This window comes from Myotis nattereri (genome assembly GCF_964212035.1).
Source record: "Myotis nattereri genome assembly, chromosome: 4".
NCBI classification, from domain to species: domain Eukaryota; kingdom Metazoa; phylum Chordata; class Mammalia; order Chiroptera; family Vespertilionidae; genus Myotis; species Myotis nattereri.
In genome coordinates this window covers 3,080,157-3,101,332 of record NC_138079.1, presented here as the reverse complement: position 1 = coordinate 3,101,332, position 21,176 = coordinate 3,080,157, and positions in this window count along the sequence as shown.

Sequence of the window (21,176 nt, the reverse complement as noted above, 5' to 3'; positions counted from 1 at the left end):
AGCGTACCAACATCAGAATTATAGGGGTGCCAGAAGATGAGAGAGAGCAAGATATTAAAAACCTATTTGAAGAAATAATGACAGAAAACTTCCCCCACCTGGTGAAAGAAATGGACTTACAGGTCCAAGAAGCGCAGAGAACCCCAAACAAAAGGAATCCAAAGAGGACCACACCAAGACACATCATAATTAAAATGCCAAGAGCAAAAGATAAAGAGAGAATCTTAAAAACAGCAAGAGAAAGAAACTCAGTTACCTACAAGGGAGTACCCATACGACTGTCAGCTGATTTCTCAACAGAAACTTTGCAGGCCAGAAGGGAGTGGCAAGAAATATTCAAAGTGATGAATAGCAAGAACCTACAACCAAGATTACTTTATCCAGCAAAGCTATCATTCAGAATTGAAGGTCAGATAAAGAGCTTCACAGATAAGGAAAAGCTAAAGGAGTTCATCACTACCAAACCAGGATTATATGAAATGCTGAAAGGTATCCTTTAAGAAGAGGAAGAGGCCAAAACCGGTTTGGCTCAGTGGATAGAACGTCGGCCTGTGGACTGAAAGGTCCCAGGTTCGATTCCGGTCAAGGGCATGTATCTGGGTTGTGGGCATATCCCCAGTAGGAGATGTGCAGGAGGCAGCTGATCGATGTTTCTCTCTCATCGATGTTTCTAACTCTCTATCTCTCTCCCTTCCTCTCTGTAAAAAATCAATAAAATATATTAAAAAAAAAAAGAAAAGAAGAGGAAGAGGAAGAAAAAGGTAAAGATACAAATTATGAACAACAAATATGCATCTATCAACAAGTGAATCTAAGAATCAAGTGAATAAATAATCTGATGAACAGAATGAACTGGTGATTATAATAGAATCAGGGACATAGAAAGGGAATGGACTGACTATTCTTGGGGGGGAAAGGGGTGTGGGAGATGCGGGAAGAGACTGGACAAAAATCGTGCACCTATGGATGAGGACAGTGGGTGGGGAGTGAGGGCGGAGGGTGGGGCGGGAACTGGGAGGAGGGGAGTTATGGGGGGGAAAAAAGAGGAACAAATGTAATAATCTGAACAATAAAGATTTAATTTAAAAAAAAGGACATATAATGCACCTGACTCTTAGCTATAATTACATCCTTTAATCTTTATAACAACCCTGTGAGGTGAGCATGAATATCTACCTGCTGTAGATGAGAAACCCAAGGGTCAGGCATCTTTTCCTTATCCTCCAATGTCCACATGGTATGTTTCCACACAATCAATCTCATGATCACACACTGTTATTTTAGCTCCTAGTTGTTTGCTATCTATAGATAGTGTTACCAACTACACCTTGAACTCCACAACGATGAGGACCATGTCCCCCATGGATTCTGTCTTCACATTAGTATTCATTTCAGTGGTGTGTGTACAGATGTTCACAAATGAAATGGTGACAGTGGCTGCGTAGAGGATGGAAAATGCATCGCCACAGGTGGGAACAGAACGGGATCCTTGGTAGAGGTCATGCACTCTTCCCTCAGGTCCCCCAGGAAATGGGTCCCTAGCCAGGAACTCAGATCAACTGACATGTCTGCTCTGGCTCAGAGCTCATTTGGGCACCATGCAATTCTCCATGCTTTGGGATTCCTGGCAGAAGAAAAGACATGTACAGTCCTCCTGGCCCCCACCCCTATATTTCTATAGACTTTCCTAATTGTTCAGTTTTATAACTATTCTCATCCCTAATTCCCACGGATCTCAAAGCCTCAGGAAAATGAAAGGGTGGTGTCACCTCTCTGAAAGATTGGTTATTGCTGGTTCAGGGTATCGCCTGGTATCAAACTTTTGGTTATGTTTCTTGTGGTTGTTTTTTTTTTTTTTTTTTTTTTAAATAAAACCTAAAAAATAATATAGAGAGGGAATTCAGGGAGGAAGGGTGAGTCAGTGTGCACACATGTGCATGCAAGAAAGAACACAAGCACGCTCCCACCCTCACCCTGCACTTGAAGTAGCCTGCACGAGGGGCTTGTTCAAACAGGAAATGGGTGTATTTGGAGCTACATAGCACTTGGCATTGCTAACGGATGAAAAGTGAGGTGGGGTTTAGCTAGAGGGAGGCAGGAGCATGGCGGCGGGTTGCATTGTGGAAGACCGGAAAATTTGGAAGGGTTTCTAGAAATGGGAGTCATGTGGCCAGACTTTGATTTAGCCAGATATGGAACTTTTAATCTTCACCTGCCAACTTCAAAATTCCTTCTGGTACTAGGAAAACCAAGCAAGAAACAACAGAAGGCTGCGGTGCAGAACCACAGCCACTGCTAGAGAAACATCTTATGGAACAGCCTGGGAGCGTCCACCTTTGAGAATGAAGAGCCAGAACATTCTAGCCAACCCCTAACTCAACACGGCGCAATCCATTTTGTTTCTAGAATCACCTTCCACTTCAATATGTGGGTAACTAGTTCTTTAAAAAGCTTCATAATTGAGCAGCTTTTGAAATTTGACTACAGCATTTATTTTTTGCAGGAAAAACTTGGTCCGGAGCTAATTTTCATGTTCATACCTAGAATTTCATGTGACTAATTTCAAGGTCATACTTCTGAGTTGTTATGAACATTTTTCTTTTCGACGGCTCTTTGGACATTATGAAATGAAATAGAACCTTAAACACTCTAAAATTCCTTTACCCTGGGGGTTTTACTTCATACCAAAGGCAGTTTCACTTCTTGAAGGTATGGAATTTCAAGCCCAATTCTCAGAAGACAATTAGCAAACATTGTGAAATTGACTATAGTGTTACCCAGCATATGTGGCTTGCAAACTCTTATGTGTCATACAAGCAAAGACAACCCCATCAAGTCACTGGAAAAAGCCAAAATGCAAACATCTCTGAATTAATCAGAATTCATATTTTCAAGACAACATATTTAATAGTAAGAAGTAAACCTAGTCAGGGAGAGGGGGTCAATTGGGGGAAAAGGAGACATATAAAAACTTTAGACAAAAAAATAAAGGAAGTAAACCTAGAAAGAGACAGACCTAATTATAAAAAGCAAAGCAGACATTTGATGTTTAGTATTCATATATAATTTTTATATACATAATTTTAAGTTGCTAAAAACTTGCCATCATATTTTCTAGTGTTTTAATGTATAGAGTTAAAAAGAGAGAGAGAGAGAGACCAGCAGAAATGAAAGGAGCCTCTCACCTTGTACTTTTCCAGGCTCCACAAAATGCCTGGCCTTCTGGCCGCGGCACTGAAATCATAAAGTAATATCTTCGAGATGACATGTTAAATCAAAGTTTTCCAGGGATTAAAGATTACATGGTCGATCTGGCCAAGAGAAGGGCCATAAACCCAGGGTCCTGAAAAATGTCCTCAAACTCCTCTGATCCCTCCCGCAAGCCAAGGCCCCAGCACGGCCTCGCCTCGAAAACAGATTTTCTGTTCCAGAGAAGCTGCCAAGAGATTATTGGACGATCAGTGTTGCAATACACATTTCTAATTCGCGATTCATGGAATGCGGGGTGTCCCGGGTGCATGAAAGCTCCGTGCTGTTGCTTTTCAGAGCGGCCTGCGCACAGGGGTTTGTTTCGCTCTTAGAATTGGGCGATGTGTGGGGGTGGGGGTGCGGGTGGGAGGTGGGGGCAGAGAGACCAGCATGAACGGAGCTGATGAAGCGAGGTTAAAGTCGCGGGAATCTTCATAAAGGAATCATTTTCTGCTTTACCTTGGAAGACAATGTGAAAATCATGATTTATGTTCAGATGACATAGGAGAATGCTTTTAACAGTAAAATATTTAGAACTCACAGTCATTTTTTTCCATGTAGTACCACTAGTTTAGCTAATTGCCACTGACATAAGATGTAATAATAATCATGTTTCCCACCTGGAAAAAATAATTCTGATAAAATAAGGAAGTCTGTGCCGAATGCTAGCGGCTTCTTCATGAGTGTTTACGCTCAGAGAGGTGTCTTCCTGAACTTGTGAAAGCGGTCAGTGAATTACTGCGGAGCATATCTCTCCGGTGTTCCATTTTTAACCAAAGGTGGGTCCCTGCAGGTGCCCCAACATCCTGGGTAAAGTAGCGTCTTTCAGTGACTCGGACCGTGCTGCTCAGGAGACAGGAAACAGGAATGTTGTCCAAGATCAGGGGCGCGGAGAACGCTCTCCTTCAAAGGGCCACGTCCTCTGGAGTCGGAACATCCTGTGAGGCACGTGATGGCCCCTCATCCTCCATCCTCAGCAGGCACCGCAGACCGGAGGACAAGCCCGGGAAGCTGGAAACCTCTGCCCGGAGTCAGGGTTCCCCAAAGCAACACCTTCGGCGGGAAAGCTGGAAAGACGCCTGCCTCAGGGGCACTGAGGGCGGCTTTTGTCTGAGCGTGGCTCCAGGCAGAAGAAAAATAACAAAATTCCTTCCCAGACAAGACAATGCCTTCCGAACAAGTCCTCATTCAGACACCGGAGTTTCACCTTCTCCGAATCTGGAAACTCCAAGTCCCAGTGAAAATGAACGTGGTGCTCCCCCCTCCCTCTCTCTGCCTCCCTCTCCACCTACCTACCTCTCTCTCCCTGCCTCCCTCTCTGCCTACCTACCTCTCTCTCCCTACCCCCCTCTCTCTGCCTCCCTCTCCGCCTACCTACCTCTTTCTCCCTACCCCCCTCTCTCTGCCTCCTATATAATGACTAACCTGGAGGTACAACCCGGACCTGCTTTCCTGCAGGGGTGAGCCCTGGGCAAGTACATCCTCTCAGCTGAGGTGGCTGCACATGGCCGCCGTGAGGACTCAGTGAGCGCACCAGGGCCTAGTGAACAAGCGTCATGTCTGTGGTTTCCCGTGGGCGTGGCCTACTCCAGAGATCACACATGGCCAGCTACTTCCCATTACTTTGCTTTTTCAATTTAAATCAGAAGAAATCTTTCCCATGAAAAGAGGCAGTATAATCCCATATTTGAAAGGCAGAACAATAGGGACTGCACCCAAGGGACAGGGTGAAGGGTGTGGGTGCCACCTTGGCCTGGGGAACCCCTGATTCCATTTCCCAACCCAGGGAAAAGCTCCCCCAAATAATGTATAAACAAGCCGCACATCACACCGTTAGCTTCGTCTGTCCTTTCCAATAGCAGGTCTACAAGAAAAGACGAAAACAGGAAAGGCCCAAATAAAAACAAAGGGAAACAAAAACAACCCTCTCAGGGACACCAAAAACCCCACACGTTTCTGTTGTTGATAATCCTCCCCTGGGGATACTTTTCCATTGATTTTAGAAGAGTGAAAAGAAAAGAAGAGGGAGAGAAACACCGATGTGAGAGAGACGCCCAACTGGTTGCCTCCTGCATGCACCCAACCAGGGCCCAGAGAACCTGCAACCAAGGTACATGCCCTGGACCGAAATCGAACCCAGGACTCTTCAGTCTGGGGGCTGACACTCTATGCACTGAGCCAAACTGGCTAGGGCGACCCCGAACTCCTTTTGTCATGCAAGGCACGAGGTGCAAGCTCATAGTACAGTCTCCCCGGCAGACGATGGGAGAAAGTCGTCCACACAGAGCCTTCCGGAAATGTCCACGGGCAGGCCTTGTCACACGCTGGAGACAGGGACCTGGGACGCTGCTAAAGGAATGAGTGAACAACAGTAAAGGATGAACTGAAAGGTAAAACGTTTTCCCAGTTTTGAGAACTGCAGGTAGAAAAGGAAGACTCGAGTACAATTAACAGAGCTTCTTGAATGTGAAGGCTGAGTTAGAAACACTTCATGTTCACAACATGCGGTACCTCTCGGAGAGGGGGGAGGACACGCAAGAGGGAAGACGCGGGGGTGTCAGCTCTCCGGTTGGTCCGACCACAGAGGCAGTTTTGCCATAGACGTTCCGCCCTTAGGGTCCTCAGAACAGCGTCAGTGCCTGGCCAACAGGAACGAGAAAGTCAGGTGGCTCGACTGGGACTCCGGGGAGAATAGAAAGAGGAGCCCTTGAAGCTGAGTCCTAATGGATAGCATTTATAAATGACGTTAGGAGGAGAGCATCAGTAGCACTTTTCAAGTTTCTAGAACAGGGTAAATAGCAAGTGACAATGAGCATCTTATGTGTTTTATATCTTCCACACAAACTAAAGCGAAGCTACTGTGGTAGAGGGTAAAAAAACCCCAACAGTTTCATAAAGTTTCCAGACCAAATACCGGCATTAAAACAATATTAAGTAGATATAAGTGGAGGTGGTTTGGCCCAGACATGCTGGCAAATATAACATGTAAGTGAAATAGGCACCCAAATGCTTCCTCCTCTATTAAAACCCCAAAGAATTTTAATTTAAACTTAATTAGAGTTTTAAGTAAAACATTACACATTAATTATCCAGTCTCCTAGGACATGCAAAAAATGTCCCTTTGCAGGAAGCTGGCTCAGCATTGACTAGTGGCCAACTGTTAAACTGAGGAATTTTTAAAGGGATTCGTAGGCCGAGGTTTCCAAAGGTGCAGGGATTAAGATAATACACACATGCATGAATAATTAGTATAACATTATAACTCTCTGCAGAACTACACCTTTATAATGAAAGACAGGCACCCTGCTAAAGGGAAGGCATGCATTTAAATCTGTTAAAGATGAGGAACTGTATTATTCGTTTACATAAATTATCACTTTTTTTGTTGTCTTAAAGGAAATAGCCACAGCTAAGAAAATATTCACGTTTAGAGATTCATGTCCTTACAATCCACAGATCTTTTCTAATTTATCCTTAAATGTCTATTTGTTTACTCAAGTAAACAAATGATGAATCTATGCATTAGATGCATGAATGGTAAATAATGTTCTCCACATGAATTTACAGGCTAAATGCAAGAATGTCTCACTTGCAAAATGTCATTTACATTTACTATCTTCAGGTTTTACATGTACATAATACACGTAATTAAACTCAAAACCCAGAGAATCATCATTACTCAGGCTTCAATGCTGATTTTGAACCTAGACGCTGGCCGGTCTTTAACAAATAAGAAACTTTAATCAAGGGCCATTTGCAAAATCTCCAGACCACCAATTAGCAGCTTGAACAGAAATTGAAGTAAAGCTTCCATTGGGAGAATTTCATGTTGCATGAAGTTCTTGCTCCTGGGAAAGTAATGATGTTGTAGTCCACCCCCATCTTCCAATAGTATTTTGCCTGTTACCGTATAGACATGGTTTTGAAACATGAATTTCTACATGTAAATGGAAAACTATATTCAAATTAAATATTTATCATGAATAAATATATTTTGTTTTAAAAAATTTTATGACCCTTTCCCATGTTCATTCTGCCTCCCTCTCCATAGAACCAGCTGTTCTAAATGTTTAATGCATAACCTGTCATTTGTGTGCATTCTTCTAAGGTGCATATTGCGGTTTTATGTTTACGTGTTTTAAATTTGTAAAAATGCTGTGCTCTAGCCTTCCTCCTGCTCCTTTGTTTTATTTTAACACAATGTTTTCAAGACCTGGACATGCTTCTGTTACATGTAGGCTGAGGCAGCCAGTTCCCAAGGTGCCCCTCCCCCTGAGTCACACTTCTTGGTAAGCATGTTCATGTGTGATTGTCTCCCATGTAAAACCAGGGCTGGCCCTGGACGTGACCAACAGGATGCAGGAGATAGGACATTGGGTGACTTCTGAGATCAGGCCAGGCTCTTCCTCTCTTGGGCCTCGGAGCCCAGGAGCCATGGGAGGAGAGGCCACATGCATACATTCCAGTGAATAATCCCGGGCAAGTCGTAGCCAAGAGCCACCTCCCATGTCGGAAATGTGAGTATGTCTTCAGATAATTCTACTCCCCGGTCTTTAAGTATCTCCAGTTGAGGCCACGTGGACTGAGGTGCCTGTCTCCATCAAATTTCTGATCATTCAAACTCTGAGAGCAATTTAGATGATTTTTAAATGTTTTTAAAAGTTTATTGTGGTGACATTGGTCAATAAAATTATAAAGGTTTCAAGTGTACAGTTCTATGACACATCATCTATCTATTGTAGATGTTTTTACTGGACTGTGTTTTTAATAATGAATTTGAGGGCAATGTTATGAGTTTGTACAGTGACTATGTGGTTAAGAGTTCAGATAAGGAGAGATACATGTACATGTGCAACATTATGTTTCATGGATGACTCACTTTCCTGGGAAGAGAACATGTTTGTTTCTATTTGGATCTCTAAGCAAGTGGGAGTGGGATATGCCAGTCAGGAGGATTTGAGTTTGAGAGTGTGGGTAGAAAAATGTTTAATAACCCAGAAAGAAAATGCTATTCACAGTTAAAAATATGTGACCAGTGAATAAAGAACGATTGATCTAAAAAATAAAAAACTGAGTGTTCTGTCATAAAAGCAGACCGAAGAGTGATTATATAGTAAAGTATGCCAAAAGTTTGAGAAAATATTTTATTTGGGAAATAAATCATGAAAAGTTGGGACAGCACTATATGCTCCTAGGTTTTTATGATTGGTTTAATTATTACTCCAAATAACCTTTACACTTTTGATATGTCTTAGAAAATAAGATAAATTATCTATTTATATTTTATTACTAAAGAACGTTTCATACAACACAGCAAATAGTAGCTTCTGAAACTTGCAAAGAGGGAGCAAAAAATAGTTGGTTTTGGATTCCTATTATTATTTATTTTGGAGTCTCAAGTCTATGCTACCTCATAAGAATGCATCACCCCCTTGTGGAAATTCCTTCAAACTACAGACACATGAGCCCAAGATCCTGCTGGATTCAAGGAAGAGTAGGAGATGAACCTATTTCATTTTCATTGACTTGAGATGGACTATTATTTCTGTGTTGCTCACAACTCAATAACCCAGCCCCTCTCTTCCACACTAGTCCTATCCTCCCAACTGCTTGGTTCACTTTCCCACTGGGTGCTTTGCTGCCCCTTAAAAAACCATAGCTTCCAAACCAAATTCTGCATAATAGTTCTATGTAAATTAGTAGGCACTCGTAGAGCGCTCAGTCATGCAGGCTGAAAATGTTGGCCTTCTTTGACTTGTTCTCCCATGAAAATATTCTCCACCTTAGAATTAGTCACCAGATTCTGGTAGTCCTAATTCCTAAATGTCTTCCCCACTTATCCTCTTCTTATCTCTGCTGACAAAAATCTTAGATTACGCCTTTAAGATTTCACACAGGCCATTCTCACAGTCTTATAACCAGAGCTGTGCTCCCAGTGTCTCCTCTCCCCCAGCTGCTGTTGCTGATATTACATCTCTCCCCTTGTGAGTCAGTTTTCTTGGTTAACAATTGTCTTGGGCATTATGGCCTCCGGGACTCCTATCACTGTCTACACATATCTTGTGTTCTCTCCCCCAAGTGTGCTGGATATGATGTTCCAACCATACTCTCTACTCACGATGCCCTAGATATGCTCGAATGCCTGCCTGCATCTGCTCGTAGACTCACCCTCCCTCTCTCTGGCGTCCCCTCGCACCATATCTGGATGTCAGAATCCTTGTGAGCACTTGAACGTTTGGCAGTGAAGGGTAGCAAACCTGAAAACCGGTGACAGAGAAACATCCCCAGTGTGAAAAGATATTCCAGTCTGGATGTTAAAGGGATGTACATGGATTAATGACACACTAGGTGGCTAAATCCATATTGGTAACGAGTGGCATTTAACATATGACGGAGGAGAGTGTCTTTGAACATATCTCAATTTTGATTTTTCTTGGTGTGCTATATGGCTTCTGTTCCTGCTGTGTAAAATGCTGAACAATTATGTAGCTCAGAGGGCATTTTGATCTTGAGATGTGGTAGCCCAACTCTCCACACTGACTAACCTTGTATTTTAATTAAATGGATTCCATACTTTTCTAAAAAATAATGCACATAACATTAGTTTCAATCGATGGTTTCTTTGTCCTGGGCAGTAATGGCGGGTGAGCAGATGAGGGAACAGGCCATGGGGTGGCAGGTCGAGGTCACGGCTGAAGCTAGGCATAGGCTAGAAATCAGATCGCATCACGGCTGCCACAGGGTTTTCAAGGGATTTGGTGAAATTGGGAGGAAGCAAGATAGATCACCTTTTAAGTGAGACGAATAGACACGGATCAGAGGAGCTGTGTTAGAGGGAAGGTTAAACAAAGGAGGCAGCCGGTGTCAAGTTTGTAAGCAGCACCAGGGAGAGCTCCCTGCCTGTGTGAGCCTCCACTTGCAGGAACCGGATGGACTGTTGTGCTGCCAGCCAGGAGCCTGTCCGGGCCCGGCCCCCACAGGGCGGGGGGCTGCAACATGGCTCTCATGCCGGTGCACTCAGGTCCCCGTGCTCAGTGGGGGAGGCTCCGCCCTCATTACCTGACATTACCGGGAGGCATGAACTTGATTTGGGGTTGGGTGCGAAGATTGATTTTGGTGGACAGTCTCCTAAAGTCATTTACTATCTAGACCAGGGGTTCTCAAACTTTTTAAACAGGGGGCCAGTTCACTGTCCCTCAGACCGTTGGAGGGCCGGACTATAGTTTAAAAAAAAAAAACTATGAACAAATTCCTATGCACACAGCGGCGGCAAAAACACCCGGCGGGCGGATAAATGTTTTCGGCGGCCGCATGTGGCCCGCGGGCCGTAGTGTGAGGACCCCTGATCTAGACTATGAAAATAATTCAATAGTTGTGTTTTTTAAATGAGTAAAAGTCATTTTAGGATCTTGTTACATCATAGGTTTATCAATACAGACCTTGTCATTTAGACTTGCAGGGACAAATGGTCAGGAAGACTTCGACCGGCCTGCTGTTGGATTCCAGAATTATTACGGCCTAACACCTATTGAACTACACGTTCCAGGTGCAGAGACCGCCAGAGACCATCCTGCCACCCCTCAGCTGCATCACACAGTGGAAAAGGACGAGAGGACGTGCTTGCTGAGCTTTCCAATGATAGACTAGTTGGTCGGTACATGTGAACAGCCCTAGTGGACAAATGCAGCAATGCAGTGCGGTTGGCCGGTGTTGGTATCCTGTGGACCTGCGGCCTCCACTCCACGGAAACCGGGCAGCGTGGCGCTCCTCGATCAGCATCTCTGCTCGCAGAAGACGAGGGTGCGCTGATATATTTCCTCTGAGCAGCCACGCTCACTTCCAGAACAAATCTGACGCGCACTCGCTCTGGTTTCAGCGCCCACCCTGCCTTGTTGTCAAGGAAACAGACAGCCGCACCACGCAGGAAGTGCTGCAAAGAAGTCTGTGAAAGAACAGATGTGTATTGTGTGTGGTGCGAGCCAGAGTTCCCTTCTCTGAGGGAGCACTGGATGCATTTCCAGTGTCAATGAATCAAACCCAACTCAGGGCGGAGCGTGAAGCCTGAGCATGACACAGATGTGCTAGACAGCGCTCAGCGGCGGCAGAGCCACGACAAGGGCCAGGTGGACCGATACTTACAGGTGGATTTATCACGTGAGCTACTCATTACTCTCAGCGCAAGGTGTGCTATGTCCACACCTGAAAATTAATCATCGGGCCCTAATTTAGTCATTTTCTAAACGTAGTCAAACAAGGATCTAAGCAGCTGGCTAAATGCAACTAACTTATTTCAAGATGTAACTATATTGGCTTGGGGGATGTACTTTGGTCAAAGTCCAAATGATGAAGGGATCCTCTTCTAAGTTAGATATCCTTGTGATCAAACTGCAGCTGACTTCCACAGGGAGGAAAAAAGATGGCACGTTCAAAGGAGTTTCACTGACAATCGATTAAATCAAATGTAATGGACAGAGGACTTGCAGAGGTGGGAGACGTGAAAGAAACAAGGACGGTGAAGAACCCAGGGACAAGCCAAAACTGGAAAACCATCGCTGCCCCCAAGAACCAAGGCACCGGTTGGCAGAGTTCGGGGAGCACAGACAGAGTGTCCCCCCCGCCCCACAGGAGGGGCTGCGGCTGGAGAGGGAAGCGAACCCTTGATGCAGCGCAGCAAAGCCAGGAGGGAGCAGGGAGAGAGAGGAGGGAAGGAACATTACACGTTTCTCTCTCCTTCCACCCTCAACACTCCTGCTGCCCTTCCTTCCGCTGCAGCCAAGCAGCAGTGTGTGTGTGGGGGGGGGGGGGGGGGGCGGAGATCCCAGATGAAGCCACCCAGCAGGGTGAGTGGGGAACTGATGGAGGGAGGCAAATGGGAGATGATGCCCGTCATATCCACTCCTTCGTGACGTTACCTGCCACATAATCACTGAACCCGTGTTCCCGTCGCATCATCTCTGAAACAGTTAATAGAGCAGCGTCCTCATAGGGGTAATGTGGAAATCGTGTATGAAAATGCCTAGAAAAATCATAACAACTCCATAAACCTTACCCATTATTATTTTTCCACGTCAGTATTTTTAAGAAAAATGTCAAAGTATTCATACCATGAGTTGTGGAAAGGGTAACTTAAGAAGTTGGAAAATTCGAAGCTATTCTAAACAGAAAGGCCTAAATATACACAACAATGCTAACATTAAATAGGCCATGAGTTTGACACCTTTTGCATTCTTCAGAAAAGAAAAGACTTTTCACATTATAAAAAGGAATTCTTTCTCAGTTGTACAACAAGCAGTGTCTAGTGGTTTTTTTCTTTGTTTGTTTGTTTTGTTGTTAATCCTCACCTGAAGATGTTTTTCCATTGATTTTTAGAGAGAGTGGAAGGGAGGAGGAGAGACAGAGAGAGAGAAACATTGATGTGAGAGAGACACATTGATCGGTTGCCTCACGCACCCCTACCGACCCGAGCCTGAAACCAAGGTACATGCCCTTGATCGGAATCGAACCCAGGACCCTTCAGTCTGCAGGTTGACGCTCTATCCACTGAGTCACACTGGCTGGGGCCTCTCTAGTTTTAATCTCTCTGTAACAGAGACATCCTCTTCTTTCATAGTCACAGCTAGTAGAAGTCTGTGGTCTGCAGACGGACTAATGGCTTCCCCACGCCCATGTCCTAATCCTCAGAGCGGTGACGACGCTGCCTTCCATTCTGACGGAGGTAGTGAAGGCTGTGAAATGGAGATTAACCCGGATTATCGAGGTGGACCACCAGGTCCCTTGGAGAGGGAGGCCTGAGGTCCCAGTAGAGGAGTCGCAGCGTCCCATGGAAGCTGCAGTGAGGCGAGGAGGGTCATGAGCCAGGAATGCCTGTGGTCCCTTAAAGCTGCAAAGGGCAATTGAACGGATTCTCCCAGAGCCTCCCGAGGGGACACAGCCCTCCAGACACCCCGAACGGAGGGCTTCTGACCTGCAGAACTGTAGGTAATAATTTGGGGTTACTTTAAGCCACTAACTGAGTGGTCATTTGTGACAGCAGAAATAAGGAACGAATACAGGGTCTGCACGAATTCTTCTCCCTGAGTCCTCAGACCCACTTCCCACCGACTGAGGCTGGACCTGTGCCTGGGCGGCTAACTGGTGGCGGCTAGCTGAGGCCTGGGGAGGGGAGGCAAGGTAAGCCCTGGGCAGGAGAGAGAGAGGCCGGCACATCTATCCCTGAACCCCCACAGCTTTGACGGTTGAGGGTGTTTCCTTGTAGTCTCCACTCCTAACAGGCACCCTGCCTTCCACAGCCTCCGGGATCCTAGGCCCAGGGCTGGCGCAGCTCCAAGTCCCAAACGCCTCACTGTCCCGTGGGTGCCCTTTCCCCTGCTCACACCCCCCTAAATAGTCCCCTCATCAACAGTTCTCTAGCTCAGTCCTTGGGGTTTGCCATCCCTTTGCTGCCAGCAAACTCTCTGATTCAACACAGAACATCGTTGTCATAACTATATTTTCCTTGAGCTGCTCTGAAGGAATACCAAGGGTAGGAAAGTTTAAGACAGTACAATAGTCTATTAACATTTCAATGTGCTCCTCTTGCAAATTGAGTGGTAACAACTCTTCTGCTGAATCCTCCTCCATTTGAACAACAACAAAAAATACATTTATAGTGGTTATTCACATTTACATACAAAAATAACATTTACAAAAAATACCTTCAAGGAGCAAAAAATGTGTGTGACGCTCTTTTAGAAGGAAGCAGAGGCAGAAAGGAAAATAGCCCATTGTCATGAAGTAGCACAATTCACTGCAACATTGGAGGGCGATGAGAAAGAACCGATCATTACAAGAATACAGAAGGGTAAATGGAATTTAATGTTTTAAATGTGTGTGCCCATCAGAAGCACACCTGTTTTGTTTATACTCTATCAAAGTTATTACCAGGACTGTGCTTAAACACTACATTCATGCAATGCCAGTATCTGTACGGATCAAAAATACTTTGTCCGACATCTGTAATACTTTCAACAATAAAGACAAATTTTATTTTATTTTATTTTTAAAAAATATATATTTTATTGATTTTTTTACAGAGAGGAAGGGAGCGGGATAGAGAATTAGAAACATCGATGAGAGAGAAACATTGATCAGCTGCCTCCTGCACACTCCCCACTGGGAATGTGCCCGCAACCAAGGTATATGCCCTTGACCAGAATCGAACCTGGGACCCTTGAGTCCGCAGGCCAACGCTCTATCCACTGAGCCAAACCGGTTAGGGAATAAAGACAAATTTAAAAGTGCTTCGTCAATCTTCTGGAGACTTGCTGTAATATGGAAAATAAATATCCCAAATGACTGGTGTCCAAAAATGCATCTGTCGCTTAACATCTGGCCCTTCTATACTGTGTGCAAGGGAGAGCGGGTCCAGTCACCCACGGAAGAAATGCCATTGGATGGGCTTAAATCACAAGCGTCCACACTTCACTGAATTACTAGTAGATAAATCAAGGTAGAGTCATAAGATAGCATGGTTTCAAAACCCTCCCCAGACCCTTCCAAGTGGTTAGATAACTGGGTTTCTTGCAAATCAGGAAATTTTCTCTCCACCTCACAATATCAGACCCTACAGATTGCTTACGCTGTGCAGGCAGATGATGAGCGATTCTGAGAAAAAAGCCCAGGTTCCATGGTGAGTGGCTGGCGATTTCTCGCATTAATTAACCTTGGTTTGGGTTGCCATTATGCTGCAGGTCCCACCTCAACTGTCAACACGACATCCTCTTCCCTCCTCACTCCCAGATGAATGTCCCCAGGAGAGCAGGGGGCTGCCGGGGACTCCACCCACCTCGCGCCTGGAAGTGCCAGGAAGTTGTGCGCACAGAGACACAAGCACTCAGGCCTACATTCTCTGAGACAAAAGTGCAAGGCAAGCTTCATTCTCTAAACAGGGCACATTTCAAAAAACCCTCACATCAAGGCCTGCGACAATATAAGGCTCATTAAATATGCACATGAAGGTTATAATAATCGCACCTGGCATTGAGCTATCAAATAGCTGCCTACCTCTAGAGGCATGCTAAGAGCAGAAAACATTGACGCTCACATTGTCTGACTGTTTGAACCACCCTGAGCTGCCTTCATAACATGGTACTTGTTAGTAAAACACAATGTGCTGGAAGTCACAAGTGTGTGTGAATACTTGCATTTTCAAGGTCAATTTAACATTTTTACCAATATTGTAATAAACCATTTGTACTTTACAGGAGAACTAGAGATGGGATAGATGGGACTCTAATTACTATGTATGATAATTGGTCTATCTTTGGTATAAGGTATTAGTTCCTCTTCAAGTTGATGGACATTATAATATGTGTGTAGTCAACATTATAAAGCTATATAAAACATCATGGATAGTACTTACAAAATCTATGTACAATATGAATGAAAATGTTAGTATTCATTTCAAATGTTAGTACACACACACACACACACACACACACACACATATACCATGTATATATACAACATTCCCCTGGCATCTCTAAATAATACTAAAGCTATGTAAATATAATCATTAACAAATAATTAACTAGTAATTAAAACCTTAGTGTATTTCACATTCTTAAGTCCTTTGCCATTTTAACAACAGCATGTCTACCATAGCCTTCCTAAAGCTACTACTGTCATAACCACCAATAATAACTAGAGTAATAATAATAATAATAATAATAATAATAATAATGCAAGTATAAGAATGCTGTAACTACAATGCCCATAGAACAGCCGTGGGCAAACTACGGCCCGCGGGCTGGATCCGGCCCGTTTGAAAAGAATAAAACTAAAAAAAAAAAGACCGTACCCTTTTATGTAATGATGTTTACTTTGAATTTATATTAGTTCACACAAACACTCCATCCATGCTTTTGTTCCGGCCTCCGGTCCAGTTTAAGAATCCATTGTGGCCCTCGAGTTAAAAAGTTTGCCCACCCCTGCCATAGAATCAATCTGTTTTATATTTACAAATCAGTTTCAATTATCCTATTATTTTGATTTCAAGCATTAAAGTAAAATGTAGTCTTTAAGATTAGAGGTGTACATTGCAGGTGATAGGAAAGGAAAATTAGATTTGCTTATGTCTCATGTTGTCACTAAGACATACACATCAGTTCTCTATGAGTAGACTTGCCGTGCACGCCTTCATGAAATTGAAGCAGACACTGTCAAAACGCCTTTTCTAGGTCGGTACTTGCAAACCAACCAAACTTCCGTTGTGTGGGGCTGCCTCAACCCACCAGAGGCATCAGCTGAGAGCAATGGGAGCTCCTCAGTGGTCAGTTAGGGGGAGGGAGCAAACCTGGGAAGCCCAAGGAAGGGCTGGGAGAACGTGCCCTACGCCATGGCAGCCACCTCACCATGTTGGGCCCTTGAGCTCAGTCAGGACCAGCACTGGAATCAAGTGCACCCCCCAGAGGTCCGAGTGTGAGCCTGGGCAGGCTCCCCAGGCACCCCCACAACAGCACCATGAGAAGGGGGAGGTGCTAGAAAGCAGCCTGCTTCATCATTCGCCTTCTCCCGGATTCACCACGCGGCCTGGATACGCAGCAGCCTTTCGCTTTACAGGCTGTGGGAGGCAAGTGACAGACACCTGGCCAGGCGCAAAGACCGGGAAACTGAAGAAAGAACGAATGTGGTCCCCTGGTGGCTGGAAGCTGATGGCTGATCGGTGCTTACTCACCTCAATCGAGAACTTGATGGAAACGTCTGGTCTATGGCAGCCTTCCAGGAGGAGCGGAGAGGCACGGCAGTACAGCACTGTGCCTACACCTTTCTCAACAACATGGAAGGGAGAGATCTGGGGGCGGCTGTGTCCTTTGATTTGTAAAATTCCATCCAAACATCCGGAGATAAGCTCCCATTTCTGATGTTTTCCCTCCAAGAAATTTCAAGTTACCCTAACTGACTTGGACCAGCCATCCACATCCCCTTGCAGATAACGCTATCATTACTGCGTAGACGAGGCTGTAACACTTACTTGGAAGGCGGGAAATGTGAGAAATGCACACCACTCCAGCTGGGACTTCAGAAGGAGCTGGAAAGGGCTTCTTTCTCTAATAGGAGGAGGAGAGGCCGTGGGTTGCTGGGGACAACCTCCTCTCCTCCAGCGTTAGAGAGAGAATCACTCCACACTGGACCATTTCGGACCAAGGACACTTGGACTACCAGGCAAGAAGGGGGGCTCTGTCCATGCTGCGGGAGGTGAAGGCTCTTCGTCTGGCTCCATTGGAAGCATTTATTTGCCCACCCAAAAAGTTTCCCAAAATATAGCTTATTGAGGTCATTTTAAAAAGATAAATATTTAGATGGACACAACATACTCAACATACTTTGAGAAAGTGTTGTTGATATTAGCAGCAGCAGCTCGTTGTTTATTTTATACAAGTTTGAAACAAAGACCAATCGAGAAAAATCCTTTGAGTTCTAACTATTATACCAGTTCAGGAACTGATCATTAATAATGCCTTCTCTTCCAAAAATACCTGTATTAAAAACATGTTTATATACACTTTAAAGTAATTCTTTCTCTTAAGAAGTATACATATATATATATTTACATAAAACTTATTTCATGTGTGTGTGTGTCCCATCAATGTAGAACACTTTCCAGAACATTGAGATGTGCCTAGTAAAGTCTGGAGTGATCTACTGTGTTATGCGCCTACATACGTAACCATGTGCATAACGGACAGGTTATAAGAGCTCGATCCACAATTCCCTGCAGTAGGTCCCCTCACTCACCTCTTTCCTTTGCTCTCACTAGAGCGATTCTCCCGGAGGAGAGCAGCAGCACTAACAGCTGGGCCCCGTCTTGCGAGTTAGGAGCTGGCCTGGCCCCCCACTAGGTCTCGGCGATCTCCTCCTGGACCCATCAGCCTCACAGAAGTCTCCAGGAAGCGAGGTTTCCCCGCGACAGTAAAGAACAGCAGCACTCCCGAGCGCAGGACAGTCGCCAGGTCCCTGTGTGCACCTCAGAAACACCCAGCACCTACTACTGGTCATGGGAGTCACTGCTGCCTCCTTAGCAACAATCGGCAGCTGTTTCCTGCCAGACTGCCCTTCCTCTGGAGAAGATGAAGACACCCGTGGCATGACCCCCACCTCCTGCAGCATCCAGTCCAGAGTGAGCAACCCCCCGTTTCCTTGGACTCGTGCCCATCACCCGGCCAGGGCACACATCCTCTGCTCCTTTCTGCGACCACCCGACTGAGACCCCACAGTTCTCCATGGGGTCAGGCCCACAGGCTCCCTTGCTGCAATGAGCAGTAAACCCAACCTGCTCCACGGGCGGCCTCTGGGAGGATGAAGGCATTAACATAAGGACACACAACTGTTACAACAATGTTGTGTATTGTATGATTCAATTGCGATAAATATAGATGTGTATATACATATAAATATGTAATGACATGTGGTGTTATATAAGGTACATACATATGGGGGTGTGTGTGTGTGTGTAAATGCACAGAAATGGGACTGTGGCGAAGAGCATCTGCCCCAGGCAAGCAGAGAGATATTGGGGTAGTTGAAGGAGGGCTTTCTCTTTTGACTCTATTTTTTTTTTAAATTTACAACCATATGTTTATGCCACAGGCAAAGAAATGGCCTGATCCTTTCCTTGAACAATGATGTTTGAACCCCAAATCCAAACCATGAAGAGAATCAAGTCTTCTATTTACAAACCATCACATTGGAATACTGTCCCTTCCCCCCTCTCTACCTCACAGCGTGATTAAGGGTAGAACCAGTGGCTACTGGAAATCAGATGCTGAGGTCAGCTCACAGCCACTCAGCCTTCCAACAAAGAAGGAGCGTGTTGGGGACGTGCCAGAGACCATCCACAGGGAGAGAGGAGGATGGCCACCCTGTCTGGACAGCCTTGGGCTGTAGGCAGGTGCGGGGGGCAGTGCCCAAAGGATCTTAAGATCTCAGACGTGAATCACGCGGACTCCAGGACCCACTGGTGACAGAGCGGAGTGCGCAGGAAGTAGTGTATTTTCCAGGTCAACTGGCTGTTGACACCTGAGGAAGGTCAGCCAAAGGCAGCAGGACCCCAACAACCCAGCTGGGGGCCATTTGATAATTCACCAAAACATGTTGAAAGCCAAGAGTTTACACTATTGGATGAGAGTGGACTCTCTCCTTTAAAAGAAAACAAAACACAACAACAAAAACATAAGAGGTGTGAAGATGGTGGGAAGGCCTATTCCTAAACAACGTAGGAGTGATAAAAACAAACAAACAAAAACAAAAAACAATTTACCCACAAAGCGCTAGAAATTATAGAATTAATTTGACTTTGGGGAAAGTAGGACATTTGAGAAGCCTTCTTGAAAGTGTATACTGTGACTACTAACGGCGATGCTACAGGAGGGAGGACAAGTGATGAAAATGAAGGGATTGTGAAGAGGTTCAACTTAGTGTTTCTGGCAGCTCCTGGTGAACACCGGTGAGGCTGAGGGTGATGGAAGCCCTTTCTCTCCCTTTAAGCGCCCCATTTAATCACAGACAATGCTGTACACGTGCCCTTCCCCCCAGTATCTTGTGATGAAGAGTTTATAGTGATGCCAACAACAACAATAAAAAATAAGGCAAGACAATAGTTTCTTTCTTAGGTCTATTTTTCAATAGGTTTACAGAAGTGTAATGTGCATACAATAAACTGCACATATGTGAGGTATAGAATTTGGTAAGCTTTGACATGTGTATGCATCCACGGAGCTATCAACACAATCAAGACAATGAACCTCCAAATGATGAGTCACCTCCAGAGGTCCCCTCTCTGCCGCCTCTCCCTGTCACCTCACACCCCCGGGCCCCACTCATCTCGTTTCTGTCACATACAGTAGTTTGTATTTCCTAGCACACAACATATAGGGTGCCCATTTCTTGGTCTTCTTCCTCTTAGCATATTTATTTTGAGCTTCATCATGTTATATTGTGTATTGATAGTTCATTCCTTTTCACTGATGACTGGTATTCCATTGCATATCACTTATTTTTAGGTTTGTCATCCTTTTTTGACACCTTCCTTTCTTACTTTTTTATTATCAACACTAGAGGCCCAGTGCACAAATTCGTGAACGGGTGGAGGGTCCCTCAGCAGGGCCGGCAATAGGGGCTGATCAGAGCTATCTTGCCCAGTCCCAATCAGGGCCGGCCAGCAGGGGGAGGGGCTGCGGGAGGTTGGCTGTGGGACTGTACTGACCACCAAGAGGCAGCTCTTGTCTTGAGTGTCTGCCCCCTGGTGGTCATTGCACATCATAGTGACCGGTCACTTAGGCTTTTATATATACAGATGCTTATTATAGAAACTTCTATAATAGTACAAATGGGTACGGGGGAAAAATCACCTACAGAAAATGTTGGTATTTTAATTAAAAACCAACCAACAAAACTAGACAAAAATCTCTGAAGACTAAGAGCAGGCAGACAGCTCTAGAGAGAGGTTGGGGGGGGGGGGGGGGTAAAAGGATTGAGCAAAAAAAAAAAAGCGAGAGAGAACTCATGGACATGGACAGCGGTGCGGTGATTTGGGGGCGGTGAAGGTAGAAGAAGGCATAGAGTGGATAAATGATGATGGTAAATAAACAAATCAATAAATAATAAAGAACTTGGAGTGTCAAAGAAGTAAATCTTTACAAGAGCAATGTGATGTCCCCTGACAAGATGCTGATGTGTGGGTGGTGTCTCAGTGAGAAGAGATTATGAAGTAAGACAAGATGCTAAGTCTAGGCACACAGCGGGGCATACAGGGGACCTTAAAAAGAGAAGTCCTGGAGAGCCTCATGCTGATAGCAACCGATCACCTTTCCAAGTCGGTGTTGCCCCAAAGCGAACGGCAGGAACAGAGCGAGAAAACACAATTTCGATGACCACGTGTCATCAGGAGT